The 10,833-nt window shown below is 29.1% G+C and overlaps 1 non-coding gene across 1 annotated transcript; it reads left to right on the plus strand.

The window, feature by feature from the left end:
• Positions 1 to 1,284: 1,284 nt before the first annotated feature.
• Positions 1,285 to 1,367, plus strand: TRNAL-UAA (transfer RNA leucine (anticodon UAA)). The gene has a single exon. It is a non-coding gene; the product is annotated as a tRNA-Leu (tRNA).
• Positions 1,368 to 10,833: the final 9,466 nt, after the last annotated feature.

Raw genomic sequence — 10,833 nt, forward strand, 5'->3', positions numbered from 1 at the left:
TATCAATAATAGTAATGACTGTATATATGGGGATAGTCATGAGAAGGTAGAGTAGTCTATCAATCATAAGTCTTAATGCTTGCCGAGCACCAAAAATAAAATTTCGATGTTGAACTTGCAAATTAATCCTTCTTACTCATTGACATATATGGGATAATATTTTTCAACTATAGCTAAATAGTACAAAGTTATAAGATTTGTAATTATTCTTAGGAGACAAAGTCCAACTTAGAGTTAACAAATCAATCACTTGTTCACTAAATCTCTTATTCAACTCTTGTAATTATTTGTCGATGACAATGAAAAATATTTTAACTCTAAAATAATGCTCCATGATTACATGATTATCTCTAAGACGACACCCAAATCTTGTTGCTAAATGAAAATCATCAATATCAGAAATCTCAATATCATGCTTAGTACAAAAAGACTTCACACAAATATAAATTTTTCCCTGGCCGTTTACTCTTAGTTTTTGAATAAGAGACAAAATGCATAACATTAACTGCGTCCCAAGATTGTTGTTGTGAGATTTGGAAAATAATATATGTGATACTCATAATTATTTTATTAGATGAAATATCATTATAAATTCAATGTCTTCAAGTAATTGTAAGCACTATCAGTATCTCCACGTGAAGCATAATTTAGTCTTTTCTTATAATTTTTTTTGAAACGATACAAGTTGCTTCATACATATTTATCAAGCTACAAATAGAAGATAAGTGTGATCCCTATTGACTATCCTCATCTTGTTTGAAAGTACCAAATTCAATGTCTTACTTTGTACTAAAAACTGGGTCAAATATTTTACACTTAACTGTCAATAAACGTGAGATAGTCTGATTGTGGATAAGAGATTTCTCTCCTTTAGAGTATGTATATTTGTAATAATGAGATTGTTTCAAAATTGGTTTATAGTTTTAAAATGATATGGTGGAAATTGAAACTATGCATGTAGTTAAATATTATTTAGATATATTTGTACTATGTAAATCGTCAACATGAAGCCGATTTGTCGTAGAGATTAAGGGGGACTTAAAGATCTTTTGCACATAAGTAAAAAAGATAGATTGATTTTCCATTAACTATTAATAAATGTGAGAAAGTTTGAGATTTCTTCTGGATAAGAGATTTCTCTCAATTAGGGTTTGTAGATTTGTAATAATGGGATTGTTTTGAAATTGGTTTATAATTTTAAATTGATATGTTAAAAATTGGAACTATATACATTGTTAAAGGTTATTTTGATATGATAATATTTCTGTAAAAATTAATGTAATAGCTGGTTTGCCCGAGAGGTTAAGGGGGAAGACTTAAGATCTTCTGCACATAAGTGCGCGTGGGTTCGAACCCTACAGCCAGCATTTTTGAAAAATATTAATAATTATATTGAAATCTAACAAAAGATTTAATATTATATTTTTTTATTCTTCCCAAGAGTATTGTTTTTGTACAAGTGGGAAAAGGAAAAGTAAAAAAAAGAAATTATCTAGAAAATAAAGTCACAATAGCATCAACTAGCAGAAGAGTGATGATTTTTACGGGAGGTGTTGTAAAAGACTGGTACATTGCATCATTACCACCTATATATTTTTTTAGATAGTCAACACAATCATTTCTCTCCCTAAAAGTATGGTATATGAGAACTCGTCATTCCCTAGAGAAAAGCTCTTTAACATTGAGAAGAATTACGACATAGTGATGTCAAACATTAGCAGACTCTAAGATAAACTTGATAACAAAGTTAGAGTCACAATAACACATTAGATCTTTGATGCCAAGTTTTTAGGCCATACGAAAACCATGATATATCTCCATCAACTCAGCTTGAAGGATGTTATAATAACCAGTATTAACCGCAAAACTGTGAACCCAAGCTCCATTGACATTTCAAATCAATCAACCAAAACCTAAGACGACAGGATTACCGAGGCTACTGCCATCAATATTCAATATCATATTACTAATTTTGTGTGCATTTCACATGATCTTTTTCATTGGATGAGACTCCAACAAAAGATTTAATATTTTGTTCCTCTCTAAATACTATTTTTTTATTTTATCCAAGAGGTTTTTTATGTAAGCGGGAAAATTAAAAGTAAAAAAAAAGCAAGAAATTATCTAGAAAATAAAGTCCCACTAGCATCAGCTAGCAGAAAAGTGATGATTCCCATAGGAGGCTCCGTAAAAGACTCATACATTGCATCATTACCAACCCCATGTTTTTCTAAATATTCAAGACAAACATTTCTCTCCCTAAGAGTCTGACATATTTAAACTATTCATTTCCTAGAGATAAGCTCTTTAATGTTGAGATGAACCACGATATATCAACCAAAACCTAAGACGACAGGATTACCGAGGCTACTGCCATCAATATTCAATATCATATTACTAATTTTGTGTGCATTTCACATGATCTTTTTCATTGGACGAGACTCCAACAAAAGATTTAATATTTTGTTCCTCTCTAAATACTATTTTTTTATTTTATCCAAGAGTTTTTTTATGTAAGCGGGAAAATTAAGAGTGAAAAAAAAAGCAAGAAATTATCTAGAAAATAAAGTCCCACTAGCATCAGCTAGCAGAAAAGTGATGATTCCCATAGGAGGCTTCGTAAAAGACTCATACATTGCATCATTACCAACCCCATGTTTTTCTAAATATTCAAGATAAACATTTCTCTCCCTAAGAGTCTGACATATTTAAACTATTCATTCCCTAGAGATAAGCTCTTTAATGTTGAGATGAACCACGATATAGTGATGCCAAATAGTAACCGACTATGAGATAAGCTTGATAAAAGAATTGGAGTCAAAATAACACATCAGATCTTTGATGCCAAATTTATATGCCATACGCAAACCATGATATATCATCATAAGCTCAACATGGAGGGTATTGGAATAACCAATATTACCTGAGACATTGGGATTACCGAGGTTATTGCCATCAACATTCAATATCATGTTTCTTTCTTTGTATGCATTCCACATGATCAAACTATGCATGAGAAAACATTAGCTAACAGATTAGCATAATTCACTTTAATGAGTTTCAAATTATAGGAAATACCACTTCATTCGCAAGACACATTTTGTTCCTAGTGCGCCACAACCACCAACAAGCATCCAAAAAGATAGAGCCACCATAAATGGCATGTCTAATCCAATCATTTAAACTATCCCTTAGGAAGAGTACTGAGTCCAAGAAGCCAATATATTTCTAAAAGCGAGTAGAAAATTCATAGTTTTTCCGGTAGTGTAGAGTCGTCTTAGCATCCTGATTGCATCTAGGATAAATATTCTTCTAGAGCATACCCCGATGACACAACATCGATCTTGTAGGAATAGATTTATGTAAAGTTATCCAAAAGAAAAATTTCACTTTCTTAGGAGCATGAATATGCACACCCACTTCCAAGAGTTATTATTTGTTCCATTATGAATAAATTTAAGTTTGTTGAGCCACTTATAATCATCCCGAGTAGTATGGATACCACCTAAGTTTCCTTTCCAAGTTAACCGATCAGTTACTAGAGAATTCAAACAAATAGGAAGCACTTTTAGGTGGTCACAAACAACTGTAGTAATATTAGTATACTGGATATACACATATAGAACATGTTCCACTAATTTCCATATTTCAGAACAATTGGAAAACCAGAAAGAGGAGTTCCCATCCTCTAATATGAATTCAAAGCCATCTTTAAGAGTATAAAGAGTTTTCATAATTGCACTTAAAGTAACTAATCCCAGTTTTTTCATATTAAGGAATTTTTCCTTACTAATGTACTTATGCTTCAAAACTTGAACCCTTAGGGAATCTCAATCCTAGTGAAGATCCTAAACTAGCTTACCCAACATAGAAGTATTTGCCTCTCTTGCTTTCCAAAACCAAGACCACCCAACTTTTAGGCTTAGTGATTTTATTCCAGCCAACAAGATTCACATCAGCGTTTGAATTACCTTACCATAAAAAAATCCTAGTTATCCTATTGCATATAATAATTTAGAATAGACTTCAAGGAAAACATAACTAGAGTCAAATGACCAACCTTGTTTAACGATTTATGTTTCTAAGATATTAACCTTTTACTGGTTTTCTCCTCTAGGAACTCAAAATCTTTGTGTTGAAGACAACCATGTAAGAAAGGGAACCCCGAATATTTCTCTAGCATAAGAGTGTTATAGATCAAGTTGTTTATATACTAGGAGAAGTATAATATATTACAAAAAATACCCTTGTAATAAATATAAAGAACCAATTATATCCTAGAAATCTAATTAATCTATGTTTTCATCAAAAGAAGAAGTAGACGTAGGTTTTCTTTTAAATAACCCTTTACAAAATTACTTACATAAAATATATTTTTAATAAATAATTTTGCATATAATTTATGTGAAAACTAATTTTGTTTGAAGAACAATCACTTTTCATTCTTGTTTTAATTAACAAGTATATAAGAGAACTATCTTATTCTCTAACGTGTGAGGAATATGTGTAGAGAGACATTTGGAACACTAAAGTAAATCAATGATCTAATAGAACACATATAAGGAGGCTATGGTGATCCATGTGGTACCATTTTCTCTAACTAAAGAAAAAATAGTCTCTTCATCTTTCACCATTTCCTCTAACAGAAGAAGCAATACATTAACTCATTTGAGGGAAAAATAATTTATCTACTCCAATAATCATTTTGACTCTGAAGAAGAATTTTTTGATCATTTAGTTTACATTATTAATGTCAATTCATACAATCATGTAGTTCAAGACTCGACGTTGACATCCTCTTATAGTCATTCCTATGAATATCATTTTGGTATCCTTTGATGCTTTTCCTCTAAAAGAAACCCTTTTAACTTGAGACAAGCGGTAATAATACAAGTTATGCATGATAAGACAATCAAAATAGTACAAGTCATGCTGAAAAATTCTAAAGAATATATCATGCAACGGTATAATCAAGATCCTTTATATATTCAATTAAACACCCAAAGACAAATATAAATTTTTGCTTAAGCTAATTCTCAATTTTAGTTTTGCAACATTTGAGTAGAAATAAGGTCAAGTAGAAAGTTTCGAGAAACAAAATCACAAGTAAACCTTATTTCAAATACTTTCTTTGAAAGCTAAGTACTTGTATTTTTATAATTTTATATCCTCTCTACTGAGATTCAATCCGTAAATATTAAAACACTTTTTATATTAAGATGTTATTCATCTAATTTCTTAGTTGAAGCATATATCTTTGAGAAGACAAAGTGACTTAGCTAAGTCGGATTTTTTTTGGATAAAAATCTAAAGTATTGATAGTTATGAAAGCATATACCTTAATTATTATATTTAGTTTAGGTTATAGTGAAAAATTATTTAAATGTGAGGGATTTGACGTACTTACCAAGTTTTAGTGGTGAGCCAAGATTAATCTATATGTCTCTTTCTAACCATTTCTCCTCGCTTTCTGTTTTACTTTGAGCTATTTTATCTCAACCAAATTTTCAAAAAGTAAAAAAAATATATTTAAAGACACATTTTTCAAACTCCTATCAATTTTTTTTCTAAATTTCATTTGACATAAGAGTAGAGTCTCTTTATTATGTATAAAATAGTGTAAGAGTAAAATATTCAATAAGAAAATTTTCTAGAAACAACATTGAAAAAGATTATTTATGGCAAATCAAACTTGTTAAATGGGTTTGAATCTCAATCCAAAAGTTATATTAAAGGATGAGGTTTCCCAAATACTTTTATACATCTAAAAGTTCATAAACATAAGAAATATGGGACCCCAACAACATAAATACAACTTCAACACTCACCCTCACGCCTAACATTGGCCTAAATCTAATTCCTATACTACTACAAAAAGCAAATTTTGTAACAATTTCTTACTACCATTTATCCAACTGAATTAATATATATTCATTAAACGCCTTTCATTTTTCTAAATCACATATCACCACGGCCTAACTAAACAATTATTGTAAAATGTGAAGGAGCGGCATGCTTTGAATCCCAACACCAGAAATTTTATGTTTTTTCGTTACAAAAAAGGCGTGTTCCTTAATTTCTATTTTTAAATAAAAATTTAACATTTTTCACCACGGTCCATATTAGCAACCATAGTTAAATATCAGGACATTTACCACAGTTTTTCTTATCAACTGTGGTAAAATATTTTATCTATATAAGCTAACTTAATTTACATCAGAATACATTGCGCTTAAAGTGAAACCCTAATTTCTCTTGCCTTATTCCAATCTCTCAAAACTCCAACATAACATCTATAACTAGTATGAATCAAGGAAATGTGTCACGAATCCTTGCAAGACGAAATAAGTAACTCATTTTTTTTGTCTTTATTTTCCATGAATCTTTTCAAAGAAAGGTACGTACATGAAACATTTTACACCATACATTTTATGAGTTGTGTTGTAGTTATTGTTCAAAATATACATGAATCATTTGTCCTATTCTAAATATTTGTCGAACATAGAGTTTACTGTTTCTTATTGTTAAGATGAGATTATAGGTTTTATATTGTTGTTTTTGTTGAGATAAGTAAAAGGTTTAAGTTATTGTTGAGGTATGTTATTGTTTTTTTATTGTAGATTTTTTTGTTGAAGGTATGTTGATGGTTTTGTTGAGGTGTGTTGTTGTTTTATTTAGGTAAGTTGTTGTTTTTGTTATTAAATGTTGTGTTTTGTGTTATTTTAGATGTTTTTGTTGAAGTATATTGGAATTTTTGTTGAGGTATATATTTTGTTGTTTTGTTAAGGTAAGTTTTTTTTTGTTGATAAATGTTGTTTTTTGTGTTATTGTATGATATGTTTGTATAGATATGTTATTGTTAATGTAACTCCTTGTACATAACAACTTTCATTTTGTTCACCCAATATTTCCTAGAAGATGAGTTTAAAATATCGTATGTGGTTTAAGTGTTTTACCAACTCCTCACCGAATATATAACCTTTCAAATCGAATTAGAAAATAATAATATGAAAAATTAAGTTATATTAGAAAATAATGTACATTGATTAATGTTTTTCGAGCTTTCATCCGTCCATTATATATATATCTCGCTCTTTGACGGATATAATTTAATTCAATACTTATAGTTCTTTAGTCATCATTTCCTTCCTTACTAGTTATGTTTGAAAAGTAATTAATATTGAGCAAAATTAAATAATAGAGAAGGAAGTGTTGGTTAAAAAATTAGAAGCATTGAAACAAATTCTAATAGTTAAAGAGCGAGATATGAATAATGGGCTGCAGAAAGCTCAAAAATCATTGATTAGTGTAACTTGTTCTTATAATATAAATTAATTTGTCATATTATTAATTTCTAAAGCAGATTGAGTTATATGTTTAGTGACAGTTTGTAAAATAAGCATTCCACATAATTTAAAATAAACTCAATTGAACATATCACCGCAATTGGAAGCTATAATTATGATAAAATATTGTATGCTATGTTTTTTACTACGGTTGGAACATACAACCATAACCTCCACCTTTTACTATAATTGGTTTCTATAACCATGGTGATACAATACACGCTATTGTGTTTTTACCATTGCTACCAGTTCATGGTGGTAAAGATAGAACATACTACCGGACCCTTTGTTACCACAGACTTCCAACCATGGTATTATCCTTCTACCAATATTGGTAAAATGTACTTTTTATAGTAGTTCCACATTTTTTAATCGAGCTAAGGTACTATGTTAAATAGGTGTAAATGTCACCCCAAAAGGTAGCTCAAAGGAAGAGATATCAAAATACATTTATACATCCAATAGTCTAAAAACCTAAACAATATGGGAATCAAAACAAATTTCAAACAACACAAATACAACTTGAATACTTGTCATTAACCTAATTATAACAAAATGACCATTAAGTATCACATAACATTTCCTCTCAAATACGTAATGCATTAATATGAAGCACTAAGAGTTTGACAAATGAAAAAATTCTCAATAACATACAATATAAATTTAAAACTCTTATGTTAAAAATAGAGTTGAAAAAGTAGGAAAAAGAGAAAGATGATATTGTTTTAATAATGTGAATAATATAACTTAGTCAAAAAGGATTATATAGAGAATAAGTAATAAAACATAAGTAGACTAAACCAACCTTAACCCAATTATAACAAAAGGTCAATTACATATTATTTAACATCTCTCACTCAAACTCACAATCTTTTAACATGAAGTACCGAGAGTTTTGCAAACAAAAAACATACTCAATAATAAATAATATAAATGCACAACTCTAATATTTCCCTTCAAGCTAAAGTTTTATATACTTTAATTGGTTACAAATTAACCCTGAACATAATAGTTAAAATCAAATCAACTAATATAATAATCACCAGAGAGCTATAAAAAAGAATAACCGTCATAGACAAGGGCATCAAACAAATAAAGGAGTCAACAGATTCAGGAGGAACTCCCAAAGGGTGAAAACTTCTGACTAAAGAGCCAATTTAAACCAAATAAAACCAAAATAATCCAATCCAAACCAACTCAAACGCAACCAAATTGAAAAAAACTAAACCAAAAGGAATCAAACCAAATCAGACGAAACAAAACCATATCAAACAAAACTAAATAATATCAATCCAAATCCAACAAAATCAATTTGAACACAATCAAATCATACAAAATCAAGCTAAGCTAATCAATCCAAACAAAATCAAATCAAACTAAACAAAATATAACCAAATCAATCCAAATAAACATAGAGAGAAACGAAACAAAAAAATCCAAATCATAATGGGAAGTGTGTGTATGTGTGTGTGTGAGAGAGAGAGAGAGAGAGAGAGAGAGAGAGAGTGTCAAACGAAGAGTATACATTATTAATACCAAAATCAATAAAGAGAGAATCAATTGAAACCATTTATGATCAAATCTCGATTTCCAAGCACACAAAGTAAGAGACGCCATACAAAGAACAATTTAGAGATTCACCTGAAGAAATTTTGCTTCAATAGAATCTATCATTAATAGGGATTAAAATTGTACTCATAACCAGTGTGTACCCTAAAAAAATATCCATAATGAGTAGGGTAAAAACCCACAAAATGGATACGGACACGGACACACGTAATTATCCACTAAAATAAGCGGATATAGATGCGGGTACCGGTACCTTAGTATCCACCTTGCCCATACCCATATAATGTATATTTATATATTTTTATTAATATTATTATAAAAAATTGCATGTCAATCACTTTTTAAAAAATATAACACTATTAAGTTTTTATGCATTTTGATATAAGTGTGCGATAATTTCATAATTCAATAATAAAATATTTAAACTTTTTGTTCACGTTGTTCAAAATTTAAAATGATATGATATTTTTTAATTGATCAATTTATTTTTACTAGAACTGCGGATAACGAGTACGAGTATAAGTACTTAGGTACCCATAGGGTATGGGTACGAACATAAAAGTTGGTACTCACACGAGTATGGCCTCGGGTATGAGGATTTTTTCAAACTGGGGGTATGGGTATGAATACTATAGTATCTTACCCATACCCTATCCATTTCTATCCCTAATCATTAAAAAAATCAAAACAAACACATTCTCAATTTTTTGGGAATTCAATGCAACAACGAAGAGTAGCTCGAAAAGGATCGAAAAAATATTTGAGATCATGTTAACATTAATAAAAAGAGGAAAAGACCATGGTTTCAATAATGTCAATAACATAAGTTATTCAAAATAAGGATTAAAAAAATATAATAAAATATAAATAGACTAAATTTCTCTTAATCTAATTATAACAAAAAGATTCATTATATATTATCTAACAAAAGTGGCATTCCTTGTTTTATTGAGAATAACCGGTACATATGTAACATTCAATGTTTATTATTGTGTCTTAATGACAGTTGGAAATGGTCAGAGGCAGATCATAAGAGGAGTTGGAGGGGCCACAATCAGAGGCGGATCCAGACATTATATATTGATGTGGCTAAACAAGAAAAAAACTATGAACTAAATTATATTAAAAATAATAAATAATATTGTTTAATGCAATACATTTATAATGAATATCGTCTAGCATCCATTTTTGAAAATGAGCTAAAATAACACATTTGTTAATTTTTCCAAGAACATTTATTTCTATAAAAGTCACAAGACGGTCATTTAACCACTAATCACACATTTTGTTACATAAGTGATATATTTATAACTTATAAGTTTTTTTGACTCATTTTTTATTAAGTGCAAACTATGTATATAATATTTTCATTTTAGAAAAGTATGATAAATTTATTAATTGGACACATACATATATATTATTGTACATATGTGATAAATTTAATCGAATTTAATCTTTACTCAACAAAACCACTTCAATTTTAAGTCATTTATGAGATAAGTTCAATTTAATAGGTCAAGTCGAGTAGGCCGACTCATAGCCAATATATCATACTTGTGACTTATATTGGTTTTGCGTTAGAAGGGTTATCAATTAATATACCTTACATGTACAATTAATTTTATTGTGATTATTAATTTTAAAAATATTAATAAAGTTATATATTATTTAGTGTGAATTTAAATTATAATATGTTAACGAATACTTACAACTCCCTTTAATATTTTAGACAAGATCTAGGGGTATAAGTTGTAACGCCCCGATTTATTATTTAAGTATTTTATTTAATTATTTGCGTGATTTAGTCCTTATATGAGAATTATTATGTTTTTGGAATGTAGGGGTATTTTGGTAGTTTATTAATTACCAAAGTTAAAGGTTGTGAGAGAAGATAAATAATATTATTTTAATTATTACT

This window comes from Lathyrus oleraceus, chromosome 5 (assembly GCF_024323335.1).
Source record: "Lathyrus oleraceus cultivar Zhongwan6 chromosome 5, CAAS_Psat_ZW6_1.0, whole genome shotgun sequence".
NCBI classification, from domain to species: Eukaryota; Viridiplantae; Streptophyta; class Magnoliopsida; order Fabales; family Fabaceae; genus Lathyrus; species Lathyrus oleraceus.